Here is a 12,349-nt window from a genome sequence, read left to right on the forward strand (position 1 = left end):
GAATTTTTTTTATATACCTTTCTCTTATGGGTGTAATATTATATTTAGAGACTGTAAATAATAAAGTTTTTTAGAACTGTTTTTCCCTCCTACTTCCTGTTGTTTTCCCTTTTTTTCTGCCTGCCTTCCTCAAATGTCTGTTGATCCTTGGTCATCTGTGTATATTTAGGAGAGAGGCAGAAATGCTTCTTGGAAGCTCTGTGGGATGGATGAGGACTGCCAAGTGGTAGGACTCACATTAAGGCAATTAGAAGGGTTTTGGGCAGCCGCCTCACTCCGCCTCCACTACTGTCTGTCAGTGTGAACCTCCTACTCCGGAAGTCCCAGGGTCCGCCCTACACCACCTGAGTTCCTACTTCCATCTCTTTGCTAGGCTTGCTTTCTGGAAGCCCTACCTTTTCTGATCCTGTCTCAGATCCCACCCTTCCTTCCGAGCTCATCTGGCACATTACTTGCTTACCGCCTTCTTCGTTCGCACATTATAAGCCTTACCCTGTGCTTTGCTTGTTTTCTCAATTTAATGTCTGGTTCCCCAATCACAACGTGAGCTAAAACTAGAGACCATTTCACACACTTCTTGCTGTAACCCTACGGCACCCAGCCAGTAATAGGTGCTCAGCACTGTTGATTTCACTTAGGAAAAAATATCAACAGGAAATGAAAGCCTTCTGTGTGAAATGGAGAGATTACTTCCCAAACTGTTTAATACATATGGTGTCACTTCAATTTGGTAATTCTTTTTGAGTGTTTGATCTGTCATCTGCTTTGCAAGAGACTCTGAAAGGAGCAATATTTGATCATTTTACTTCCCTGACCAAAGTCTCTTGCTCTCTGGGGCTTACAGCGGTCCTGAGGTAGGTTGTGTAAAGATGGGTTTGGGGATGCATCTTAAATAGCTTGGTACTATTAATAATTGAAGTTTGTCAATAATTTACTTAAAAAATAAATTAGATTGGTTTTCTCTTGGCTACTAAAATGCTCTCTTGGTTGTACAGAGCAGATAAGGCGTTGCAGATAAGAGGAATGGGGATTGAGAAGGCTGCCTTGTCTCCGGGCTCAAAGGAGCATGTCCTGAATGTGAATTTCACTCATCTTAAAGCAACTTCAGAAATATGGTCGCGATGGTGGCTTCGACTCCAAACTCCTTCGATAAGCCAGAGACCCAGCACGATCAGGCGATGCTGTTCAGCCAGTTTTATCGGCCTCTGCTCCCTCGTGTATACACCCAGTCACTGAAGCTCCTCCAAGGCATCTTGCTTCCTCGCTGGAACTCGGACACCCCACTGCAGAGCACGCCCGCCCCTTAGAAAACGTGGTCTCCAGAGGAATTATGACCTGCTCACGTTGGCTCCTAACCAACGGCTCCTACGGGAGAAGCGCTCCGCTCTACCCTCGGAAGCGTATCGGGGAAGCACCGTGACCTTCCAGCTTTACGGAAGAGGAAGCCCAGGGGCAGAGGTTAAACAACTTGCCCAAGGTCACACGGCCGGCGAGCGCACCCCCAGCTCGGTGCTCCCAGCGCCCGGCCACGCCCCCCGCGGACGTGGGCTCGGACGCACTGAGAGCCCTTCAGCTGGCCAGGGGCTGAGGAGGCTGGACACTCAGTGCTTGCGCAGAACCGCGGCATCAGGGGTCCCCACCTGCCCACCAATTCATCCGGCAGCGCAGGCCCCGCAGTGAACGGTGGAAGGGGCGGCGCCCCACCAGCGCGTGCTGGAAGCTGGGACGGCTTGACGCCGACCTCCGCTGCACCGCGCGGTTTCCCAGGCAACGGGCGCCGCGCCTGCGCAACTCGCTCCTCGGCGCCTGCGCGGCTCGACGCTACCCCAGCGCCTGCGTGTCTCGCTCCTCCTCCCGCAGGGCTGTGCGTCGAACGGAAGCTCCCCCAGCGGAAGCGGAAGTGCGCCGGTGGCTACGGCGGGGCCGAGGGAGGTGCGGGCGCTCCTCCGGCTGTGCTGGCGCATCTCTAGGTAGGGCCGGGCCTGCGGAGTCGGCGCCGTCCGGGTGCCTCTCTCGGCGCGTCGGCCTTGGCTCCGCTGGCTGCGCTCGCGGTTTTGCGCCGTCTCGGCCGCCCGGCCGTGAGCCCTGTGGGGGGTCTCCGGGGCCCGGGTGCGAGCCCCTGCGGCCCTGCCCGCCCTCAGCGCCGCAGTCATGCTCCTGGGCGTGGGACTCGCCCCTCCCCGCCTTTCCGCTCCCGGGCCTGTCGGTCCTGTCAGCTCCCGACCCCGCTCTGTGCTCCCTGCCCTCTACTCGGCGTCGTCCTCCCTTGACATGTTTGCGGGCTCGGGTCAGCTCGGTTGCCCTCCGCTGCCCGGCTCTTCCGTTCATCACCCAGAGAGGCGGCCGTTGACCTCTGCACTTGGCGTGTCAGAACTGTGCCGTTGCCCCCGGTCACCTCCGGCTGTCGTGCACGCAGCCCCGCGCCCAGCAAGTGCTAGGGCCTCGGAGAGAAAGAGGAAAGGGTGGGCTCGCTGCCGGCAACGAGCTCCGACAGTGACAGTGGGGTGACGGGTATCTGGGGGGTGCCTTGTCCAAGACGGCCAGGGAGTTTCTGTGCAGGAGGGGGTTTGAGCAGAGTTTGGGAGGGAAACGGGCTAGAGGCCTTTCGTTTCTGCAGAGAGAACAGTGCTCAGATGGGAGATTAGAGCCTCTGGCATATTCGGGGAGAGATGGGGCATGGCAGGAAGCTACAGAGAGTGCGGAAGGAGGGAAACTTGGAAGTGGCAGTGGAGAGAGTGGAGGTGAGTGTGATGGGAAGCAGTGGAGTGCAGGCATCCCTGTAGCCTCCGTGTTTGGTGCTGCAGCGTCTGAGCAGGTGGTCACACCCAGAGAAGCGCACAGGGGAGCAAGTCTGGAGGGCAGGCCCCTCACTGCTCATCCCCTGAATGTAGTAAGTTGTTTGCAGCAGTGCCTGGTGTCCCCTTTCGTTTTGTCCTCTGCCTGTTGTGAATCACAGCTTTCCGGCTACGTGTGCTCTCTGGCCTGCCCTGTCTGCAGCTGGCTGGTGGGAGGTGGCCACAGCCTTCTCACATCTTCTCTGTTTTGATTCCCCCCACCCCCCCACCCCATCTCAGCTCCGCCATAGTGGAAACGTTTCCTCTGACCTTGCCACTCCTTTTGTCGTTCTGCTTTCCTTACCAGTTGTGTCCATGAAAAGCACTGACAATACTGTCACCACTTGGTCATACTGTCCCATAGCTGTGTCAGGTCCCTCAGTGGTAATCTCTTCTTGACCACGTCACTTCCCAGTTTCTTGGTGTAATTTCTAACCATCTAACCTCCAGACATATGGAAGTCTCTTGCCTGCAAACCACTAACTGAGAAGACTGCAGTGGGTGACATCTGAGGACACGTGTGCTTTTTAGTATTCTCAGGTTCTACCCCACCCCTGAACCTGAGTTCTGGGTGTCATTTATGGGGCAGAATTACTGTAAAGCCGATGCAGTTCAGGCATCAGGTTCCTCACTTTCACGGGCCTCTTCCAAGTCCCTGGGAAGAACCTCAGTGGTCTTCTGTTTATAATTAGGTTTTTTGGTGTGTTTTTTTAAAGAGGGACCTTGAATCATAAGTTTCAGGCTCTACACAACTTGGATTGCTACGGAATTGGCCATTTGTCCTATCCTGCTGTTTTGGTTTTGTGTTCTTGTCCTTGAGACTCCTCCCTTCCCCACCTGGGACTCCTTGTGTGTGCTTGTTGCTGAGGCTGAGAGAGAAAATAGGAATGAATGGTGCTGTCGGATTCCTGCTGCAACCTGGTTTAGTTCGCTCTCCGGTTAGGGAGGGACATGGCAGAGACCTGCAGCTCAGCACAGGCACCTCTGCGACAATGCACGCCGTTACGTCACTGCTGGGGTGTCCCGTCCTTCAAGGAAAGGTCAATGGTCAGAAGGAAAGTCCTCTTAGTTGAGACCATAAAAGCAAGTGTTATCTCCGTGGAAACTAAGGTTATACACTGGAAATGCAGAGGAATTAATTGCCTTCTTTATTAGTTTGAAAATGAGGCAACCCTTATGCTATCAATTATTTCTATAGCACTTTTAACATGTATAAGTGACTGTTTTAACTTGCTTTTAGACATCTGTTTCTTTGAGAGGTGTGCTGTTGGAAAAGATTCAGAGATTTAAAATGTTACTTAAGGTTTAAATTATTTATATACATACAATAAGATATTTCTAAGAGATTTTATAAGTAGTTTAAAATCCACATAATTGAGAAGTAAGTCATTAGGTTATTTTTACGAATAAGGAAATTAATGATATACAAAGAGATTAAATGATTTGTCTTCAGTCGGACAGTAAATCAGGGCCATTGTGAGGCAAGAGACCCAGTTCCTGAGCACCCTTTTCTTTTAAACAAATATTACTCAGTAAGGAGGAATCCATTTAAGTCAGGGCTCACTACGGAGCTCTGACTATACCATGGGCCAAATTACATCCTTCAGCATATCTGTCTGGCTACACGCATCCACATAGGTATGCTGGGCTTTATAAACGTCAGTAGGCGTGCTGTCCCCATTAGTACTGTAGCCCAGTGAACTCAGTACGGATTTATGTAAGCTATTGTGAAGTCACTTAGAATAAAATCATTGCCAGCCATGGCAATGGGAAAGTCTTTTTGAACAGCAGAGTTTTCTGGGTAGTTTAATTTTGAGGTTTTGCTCATTAAGCACGCACATCTCCCATTTAGGATGAAATCTTTCCAAAATATATGATTTCCATGGCTTTCTTAATAGAATGTGCTGAGTGATGTAAAGTTTCTGTAATCTCAATAAAGGTTGTAAACATACTTTGCTACATTGTGATGTAAGCAGTGTCAGTGCTGTAGAAGCATAGACAGCTGTTTCCCTGTTATTTGTTTGGAGTTTTTATGTCTTTCAGCTTTTTTTGTTTATTTGTTTTCCTGTCCTTTCCGTAGGTTGGCTGTCAGCCATTTTTTCCACTGACAGGCAGTATGCCTGCCTCAAGGGCTCTTCCATACTTGCTCTGCTGTGGGCTTAGGGGTAGTTAGAACTGGATAGAGACTAGTCCATAGATGGTAAGTCAGAGCCTGAAGAAGTCTCCTGCGAGTAAATCGTTTTAGCTTTAACTCATGAGTTTCAAACTTTCTGTTGGATTCGTATCCTGAATTCTGGATAAATGAAGCAAACCTTTTTACAGGTGTGCACACATTTGCCTCCTTTGATCAGCGACAGTGTTTTCACATCATGCTTCACAGACCTAGAAGGGGTTTTGTCGCCCTGCATTGGGTGGGACAGGCCCAGGGCCCAGCGTTTTGCGTTGCTCCTTCAGTCCTGGGACTGGGGGAATCTCCAGGAAAGGTAATCTTTGGACTTAGTTCAGCATTGAGTGATCTGATCCCTCTGAAATGCAGCAGTGTCAGGTGGGCTGTGGCCCAGTGAAAGGAGCACAGGCTTTGGAGGGGGGAAGGTTCGGGTTCCAATCCCAGTGTTACTGTCACTGTTTGCCACTGTTTGCAGCCTCAGGCAGGTGGTTGAAGGCAGCACACCTGCTGGAGCGTGCCTTTTCCAGTGTTGTCTGAACAAAACTGATAAGGGGCTGTGGGACTAGAGGACCTGTTTCCTGTGTGCTTTCTGGTGAAAAAAGTAGTGGTGGTCTTTGCATAAAGTTCTGGAACAGAAAAACGTTTTAAAGTGTATAGTTTGATGTGTTTTGACATGCCATGTTTCCCCAAAAATAAGGCTGGGTCTTATATTAATTTTTGCTCCAAAAGACGCATTAGGGCTGATGTTCAGGGGATGTCATCCTGAAAAATCATGCTAGGGCTTATTTTCAGGGCAACACGGTATGTGTACACGCCCCCACATTCTCCTTTTTTGACGGCGCTGAGCCTTTGCTGCCGTCTTTAGAGATTCAGGTCTCGGACAGGACTTTGTTTTGTTCGCTGTTGTGCCCCCAACTGATGGCAGGAGGCCTGAAGCACTAGGTGAATATTTATGCAGCGGATGTGACAATGTACATCTCATGCCTTCCGTTCATTGGGATGGGGTGGGGCAGCAGAGGGTCGTCTGCCCTCCTTTGTCTTTTGCAGTAGGAAATGGGGTTCTTCCAGAACTGGAGGGGTGTTGGATAGTGGGCAGCCAGAAAACCGGCGTCCACGACAGCCCCTCGTGTATCTCGTCTTGCCTGCCTCCACACCTTCTCCACGACGTAGGCAGGGCAGTGTTTCTAAAATGCACGTTGTGAAACAACTCGAACGTCACTGGATTTCCCTTTGGATGAAGTGTAAACACGTGTGTGTGGTTTGCAAGCCCCTTTGCCGTCTGGCCCTGCCTATTGCAGCCTCATCTCCTCGCTCTTCCCTTAGAGCAGAGGTTCTAGCACACATAGGGTTTGGCTTTGTTACTTCAATTTTCCATGTTTGAGGAACACATTTATAATGTACATAAAGTTGCAGGTTAAACTATGTAATAGAACAGATACTTGAAGCATCTTAGAAACATCCATTTAATAATAAAAAAGACACTTTAGGGACTTTTAAAAAAATGCATCTCTTACTACTCTTGCTTCATGCCTCCCGCCCGGTCTCCCATTTCTACCTGACTTGCCTGCCTTTCTTGCCTTTTCATCGTCTCACTCGGACAGCTGTCGTGGATCCAGGATGTGGGCCGCGACTCCCGCTGAAGGGTCCCCACTCTCTCTGCCCTTCTCTGTCCTACTCTTCTGCCCTCGTGCTTGTTGCTTGCGGGATGTTTTCCTGCTGCAGTGTAAGCCGCTAGCGGGCAGGGCCCTGTCTGTGTTGTTCATCGCTTAGTGTCGCTGTGGTGACTGACGCGAAGCTGCTTACTGACTGAGTAGACCAAGTTTATGTTCACATAAAATTACCCTGGTATTGTTGAGGAGAAATGGATGTTAGAGTTACAGCTGTAGATGGGCAGACTATTGGACAAAAGTTACCAGGATGTGTTTTTACTTTGACTCCGCAGTTTCACGCCTCAGATTTATCCCAAGAAAACCATCCAAGATGTGATCAGAGATTTTTATACACAGATGTGATTCACATTCTTACTTCTTGGCATGCAGTATTGGAAATAGTCTAAGTACTCAACAGTAGGGTCAAATAATTCATTTTACACCCACATTGTGCGTCCGTTAAAATGACACCATACGAGGTTAACAATGATTTGGAAATATGTTCATAAAAAATTAATATACAAAATAGATCATAGAAAAGATCCCAATTTTTAAAACCAATAATAAAAAAGTATAAGTATGTACTCTAAGATATTTATTGTAGCCATTATTTTTGGAAGGTGAGATTATCAGTAGTTTTGTTCTTTGTTCTGTCTATGAATTTTCTGCAAAGAACATGGCTACCTTTTTAATCAGCAAAAAAATTTTATAAATAAATATATTCCCAATATTAAAGAGTGATCTAGCTTATGAAAATCCTTAGTAAACCCTTGCTAACATTTATATGGCTTTGTTTTAAATGTTTAGATAAATTAAGAATTTTGGCTGGTGCTGGGCAGATTTTACTAAACTTTAGGCAACTGATAAGTGTTATATGAATAAATTTATAATCTAAATGACATTGCATCACAGCAGTTTATAGAGTAGGTCTTAGGAAGCATTTTGCTGATAAGAAAGTAAGTTGCTCAGAGTTTCACTGCTAGAAAGTGGAGGTTAGAGTTTGAACTCAGCAGTTTTGTTCGAGAGATTTCCTTTTGTCGTCAGCCTGCCCAGCAGCTGCCCTTCTCCCAGCACACAGCTGGAAGAGGTGCTCCTGCCGTGTTGTGACTCTTGGTCATGGCCACACTGCCCTGCAGGCTCCTCCAGGCCATCCGGGTCTGGATTTCTAAACCCAGGCATATAAAGTACGTCGCAATAGCCACAGGCTTCATTAAAGAAGAAATTATTCTGAAACGTAGAACAGTGAGGAACACTTTATTCCAGACTGCTGCTGTGTGGAGCTAGAGGGGAGTCACCTCGAATGTCCAAAGACAGGATTTATGGCTACAGGCGGCGTGAGGGGCTGTGAGAATCAGGGTGGGGCTGTGGGTTTTGATCAGATATCGAGGGGGGGATTCTCTGAACTGACCCAGCAGGACTGCTGACACTGGCCTCTGCGGGGACCAGCTGGCCCTGAGGTCGAGGCCTCGTGGAGAATAGGGCTCAGGAGCCTGGGTGGCGTTTGCTCCAGGACGGCGTCTCTGTCAGTGTTGGATGAGTCCTGCGTGCAGGTCTCTGAAGCACGGAGACACACCCAGGTGGGCCACCCTTAATTTACTGACTTACCTGGTTGTTCGCGCGTCTGTCACAACTCAGTAGACATGGAGCAAACACTGTGCTTTGTGCTGGCGTGGGACAGACCTTTGGGATTCTGTGTCTGGGGTCCCTGTGGATTTCTCTTGGGTGGGGTCAGGGGGAGAAAAGGAGAGGAGAGTGGCCTTCAGATACCAGCATCAGGGGACCTCACCGCAGGCCCTGGCGCCGCCAGCACTACCAGTGAAAGAACAGACAATTCCCTGAGACTTGGAAATGAAGTGCGGAACAGAAAGTGGGTCTGCGTGTTTTGTCCCTGTCGTCCTGGACCGTTGTTTAACAAATTCACCCAACATTATTCAACTTTCTAATAGGATGAGCCTCTCTCTTTTCTGTTCACTCCTGCTCAGAGCCCACACACTGCGATGTTACACGTTAATCCCTAGATTTTTGTCTTGTAGACAGAGCACTTCTGTCTGATGAGGATAAACCCAAAGGTATGGTTTTGTTGCTCCGTGGACATGGAGCTGCTTGTCTCTGACTGAGAAAACTGTACTGTGGTCAACTCCAGCTGGTCAAGCCCCTGACTCAGCGTCCCCAGGCTCCCTCGTCAGTGTGTGTGTGCAGGGGTGACGGCCTGCCACCCCTGGGGCGCTGGGTGTGTGCTAAGGTGGCCACACTGCTGGTCCTGCTGGCCCTGCAAACGCTGCCTCCATGGGAAGTGTCCCCTGGCTGTCTGCGTCCTTTGTCCTTGTGTCCACACTGACTGCACGTGGCGTCTCTGACCCGTCCTGTCAGTGACAGGTAGGGTTGATAGGTTTTTGCCAAGCGAGGCATACCGCTCGCTTCATTTCTCTGTCCATGCAGAGATTGTGAATAAAGGAGCTTCTGGACTTCTGTCCACTTCCTCGTGTACTGGTGACCCAATATGTTGGGATTTGTGTGGCTGTGAGTAGAAGGAAGCCCTTCCTAGGAGCGAGGCCGCCTCCAGCACAGCACCTCCCCTGTGTGCCTGCAGCCGCTCCTTCATGAAATGTCCTGCACTGACGCTGTTGCCAAACCAGCTTGTCAGCGGCTCGAGGTCCGGACAGGACTTCTTGTATGTGTCCTTTCCCCTCATCTGGTGTCTACAGACTCGTTGATTCCTGATTTCTCTGTACAGCTGCACTGTGATGCCTCCATTTATTCACTCATTCACAAATACTGGGCCCCTTGCATGCCACGCACTGCAGGTGTTGGGGTTATGGCAGTGACATCATCTGCTCTGGAGAGGCTCATTGATTGGAGGGATTCCCAGCCTGTGCTCGGGTACTAAGATTCCTAGCGAATGAGATAGAACTTTTCTTTCTTTCTAATGAAAATTTCCTTATAATTTGCAGGTAGAGTAGATGAAATTATATATGTATGTAATTATCTTAAAAAGTACCTAAAGATAGAGAATGAAAACCTCAGTATATGTTCTCAGCAATAAAGGGCTTAAAAACAAAGAAGTGTTTAAAAAGGTAGTATCCACAAAAATGATCTGTTTAAGCATTAGTTTTCCCACATGCTAACTGCAGTAAGGCAGGGGGAGCGCTGGGCATTTCGAGGAGCTGAACTACCTGAAGGCGTCCTCTAACGTCACAAGTGCCCAAATCTTTGCCTCTCAAACTTTGCTTTGTAAACGTCATAGACGAGAACATTGTAGGTGACATCCCTGAGGTAATTTGTGATTCAAAATGTGAGAAACTGGCTGTGTGGAAGACAGGAAAAACCAGTGTGTGTTTCGTTAAAATAATGAGCTTTTCACTCCTGGGTGAGGAAGGAGGGAAAACATTGGAATAAAATCAGGCAGAGTTGAGCCTGACTTCTTGTAAAATAGATGAGAGTGTTTTGAGAATCCCAGTGTTGTCACTTGCAGTTTTAATAGAAAAATGCTTGAAACAAAAGTCCCTTTTTGTTGGTGAGGGAAGGCAGCCAACCATATGTGACAGAGCTGCCAATGGGGCCTCATTGGGGGGCGGGGCTGGAGGCAGGTTCTGTTGCGCCCAGAGCACCCAGAGCCAGTGGGCGGCTCCCAGGGCGGCTGGGGCTTGCTGGGAACCCATGCTCAGCACCCAGCCTGGGGCCCAGTGAAAGGAGTGGAGTGTCCTCAGTGCGGAAACTGAGGCAGACGCCAAGTTTTAAGGCTTGCTTTTGCTTCGCTTATCAGCAAGCCTGCTTTTTTCAAAGTGTCAACCTAGAGAGAGGTTGTGAAGTCTGAGCCTTCTGACCCCCCCTTCTTTTGTTCTTAGCGCCCCCTTTCCAAACCTGTGCCTTCTTACCTACCATGTTGGAACATCCTGCGGAGAAGTACACGCAGCCGTCAGAGGCACAGGGTCTGTGCCCAGAGGTCCGAGCGGTAGGACCACCTCGTAGTGGCGATAATCATTTTATGAAGTCCGGTTTCTGCTTCAGAACTCACATCCCTTGGTAAATGTTCCCAAGAGAAATGCACCGCTAGTAATCCCATGTTTCCCCGAAAATAAGACCAGCTCTCATATTAAGGTTTCCTCCAAAAGACACAGGGTTTATGTTCAGGGGATGTCATCCTGAAAAATCATGCTAGGGCTTCTTTTCCGATTAGGTCTTATTTTCAGGGGAACATGGTAGCTGTGCAGTGTTTGGGGTGTATGGATCTGTGCACTCTGTTAGGTTTAATAACTTAATAAGCAGGACTTCCCGAAATTTCAGCATAAACGTGCTGCATATGTCCACTCAATTTTTATATGGTTTTCATAATAATGGCTATTAAACAGATAACTTGAAATTGTGCTGATAGGGGCCACTGCCCATTAACAGGCAGTAAATTCTTAAGTGATAGATAACCCTGTGATGGTGCCTTTTCTCAATCTGGTAATTTATTTAGTTTCTTCATTTGTGAAATGCAGCTTGTAGATTTTTACCTGTCATGGCTGTTAGAAAGATGGCAGATCTTTTGTATCGAGCGCCCAGCGTGTGTGGGGGGAGCTCACTGCCGTTCGAGAGCTGTGACTGATGGCCTCTGCCCCTGAGGCATGGCTTGCTGCTCTCCGTCCTAAGCCTACGATGGACACACCATGTGTTCTTGTGTTGCTCTCTGAGTAATAAGGGTTTTTGTTTTGTTTTATCAAAGGACCCTAAGTCCTGACGACTCTTAAAGAAAACCAAAGTGAAAGGGATAAACCGTGAAAGTAATAGATGTCACTTGGGACTTTTGTGACCTTCGCAGATGTTATTACCTACTCGAACAATGTCTGATGTCACCTCTATTATATACAAGGACAGCTCACTTATTGTGAAGTACTCTGCTTAGGTTTTTTCAAATTTCGAATTCTAGCTCTGTGAACCATGTTGTATGTTTTATATTTTAGAGTGGGCAGTTTTCCATTCAAAGTCAGTTATTCCCCACCTCAGATGTTACAAATACAAACGTTTGTCATTATGAATTTTCATGTACCATGCTATGTTTGATCCGAGGTTGGGGACCCGCACTGGCAGGGGGCCGACGTAAGGTACAGGTAGATTTCCAAGTGTGCGGCTGTTCGGTGCCCACGCTGTTCAAGGGTGCACCGTAGTTTTCTTTGTAATGCCTTTATTGGGGCGTGCTTGCCATACAGTAAAGTGCACATGGTTATAATGTACAGTTTAACAAGGTGTAGCTCGTGTTCACTGAGACCATCACCATAAGCAAGGTAATGAACAGACCCATCACCTCAGAAGTTTCCACTTTGTAAATCCCGCCCTCCCACCTGCTCACACCCAGGGCACCACTGACGTACTCTCTGTCACTACAAATGAGCTCAACTCACAGTGAACTAGAATCTTTATATCAATATAACCATACAGTGTGCGCTCTTTTTTGGTCTGGCTTCTTGCGCTCTTCAAAATTAGTTTGAGAAGCATCCAGGTTGCATGTACCAGTTTATGTTTTAGGCTTTCAAAATTAACTTCTAGTTGAGTTCCTACATGGGAAATATTACTTCTTTGAAAACTGTTCATCTGGTTTTGAAATTAGTTGAGAAATCTGTTGAATAATAGTCTTTGTGAAAATCTTAAAAGATGCTACACTGTGTTGTCCTTGTGAAAATTCAAAGTTCCTCATGCGTTTTCATTGAAAACGCTTTATA

The 12,349-nt window shown here is 48.2% G+C and overlaps 1 protein-coding gene across 5 annotated transcripts in view; it reads left to right on the top strand.

Annotated features, from left to right (window-relative positions):
* The first annotated feature begins 1,528 nt into the window (after positions 1–1,528).
* The window catches only part of FAM120B (family with sequence similarity 120 member B), a 62,825-nt gene continuing 52,004 nt past the window's right edge, over positions 1,529–12,349 (top strand). Inside the window, exons 1-2 of one of the 5 annotated variants that reach the window (XM_019712645.2) lie at positions 1,544–1,970; positions 10,496–10,673. The gene's annotated coding sequence lies outside the window, so the exon portion shown is untranslated. Of the gene's footprint in view, positions 1,971–10,495; positions 10,674–12,349 lie in introns of all 5 variants that reach the window. The other 4 variants (XM_019712647.2, XM_019712646.2, XM_019712644.2 and 1 more) reach the window with 4 other exon arrangements.

Source organism: Rhinolophus sinicus, linkage group LG05 (assembly GCF_036562045.2).
Source record: "Rhinolophus sinicus isolate RSC01 linkage group LG05, ASM3656204v1, whole genome shotgun sequence".
Taxonomy (NCBI): domain Eukaryota; kingdom Metazoa; phylum Chordata; class Mammalia; order Chiroptera; family Rhinolophidae; genus Rhinolophus; species Rhinolophus sinicus.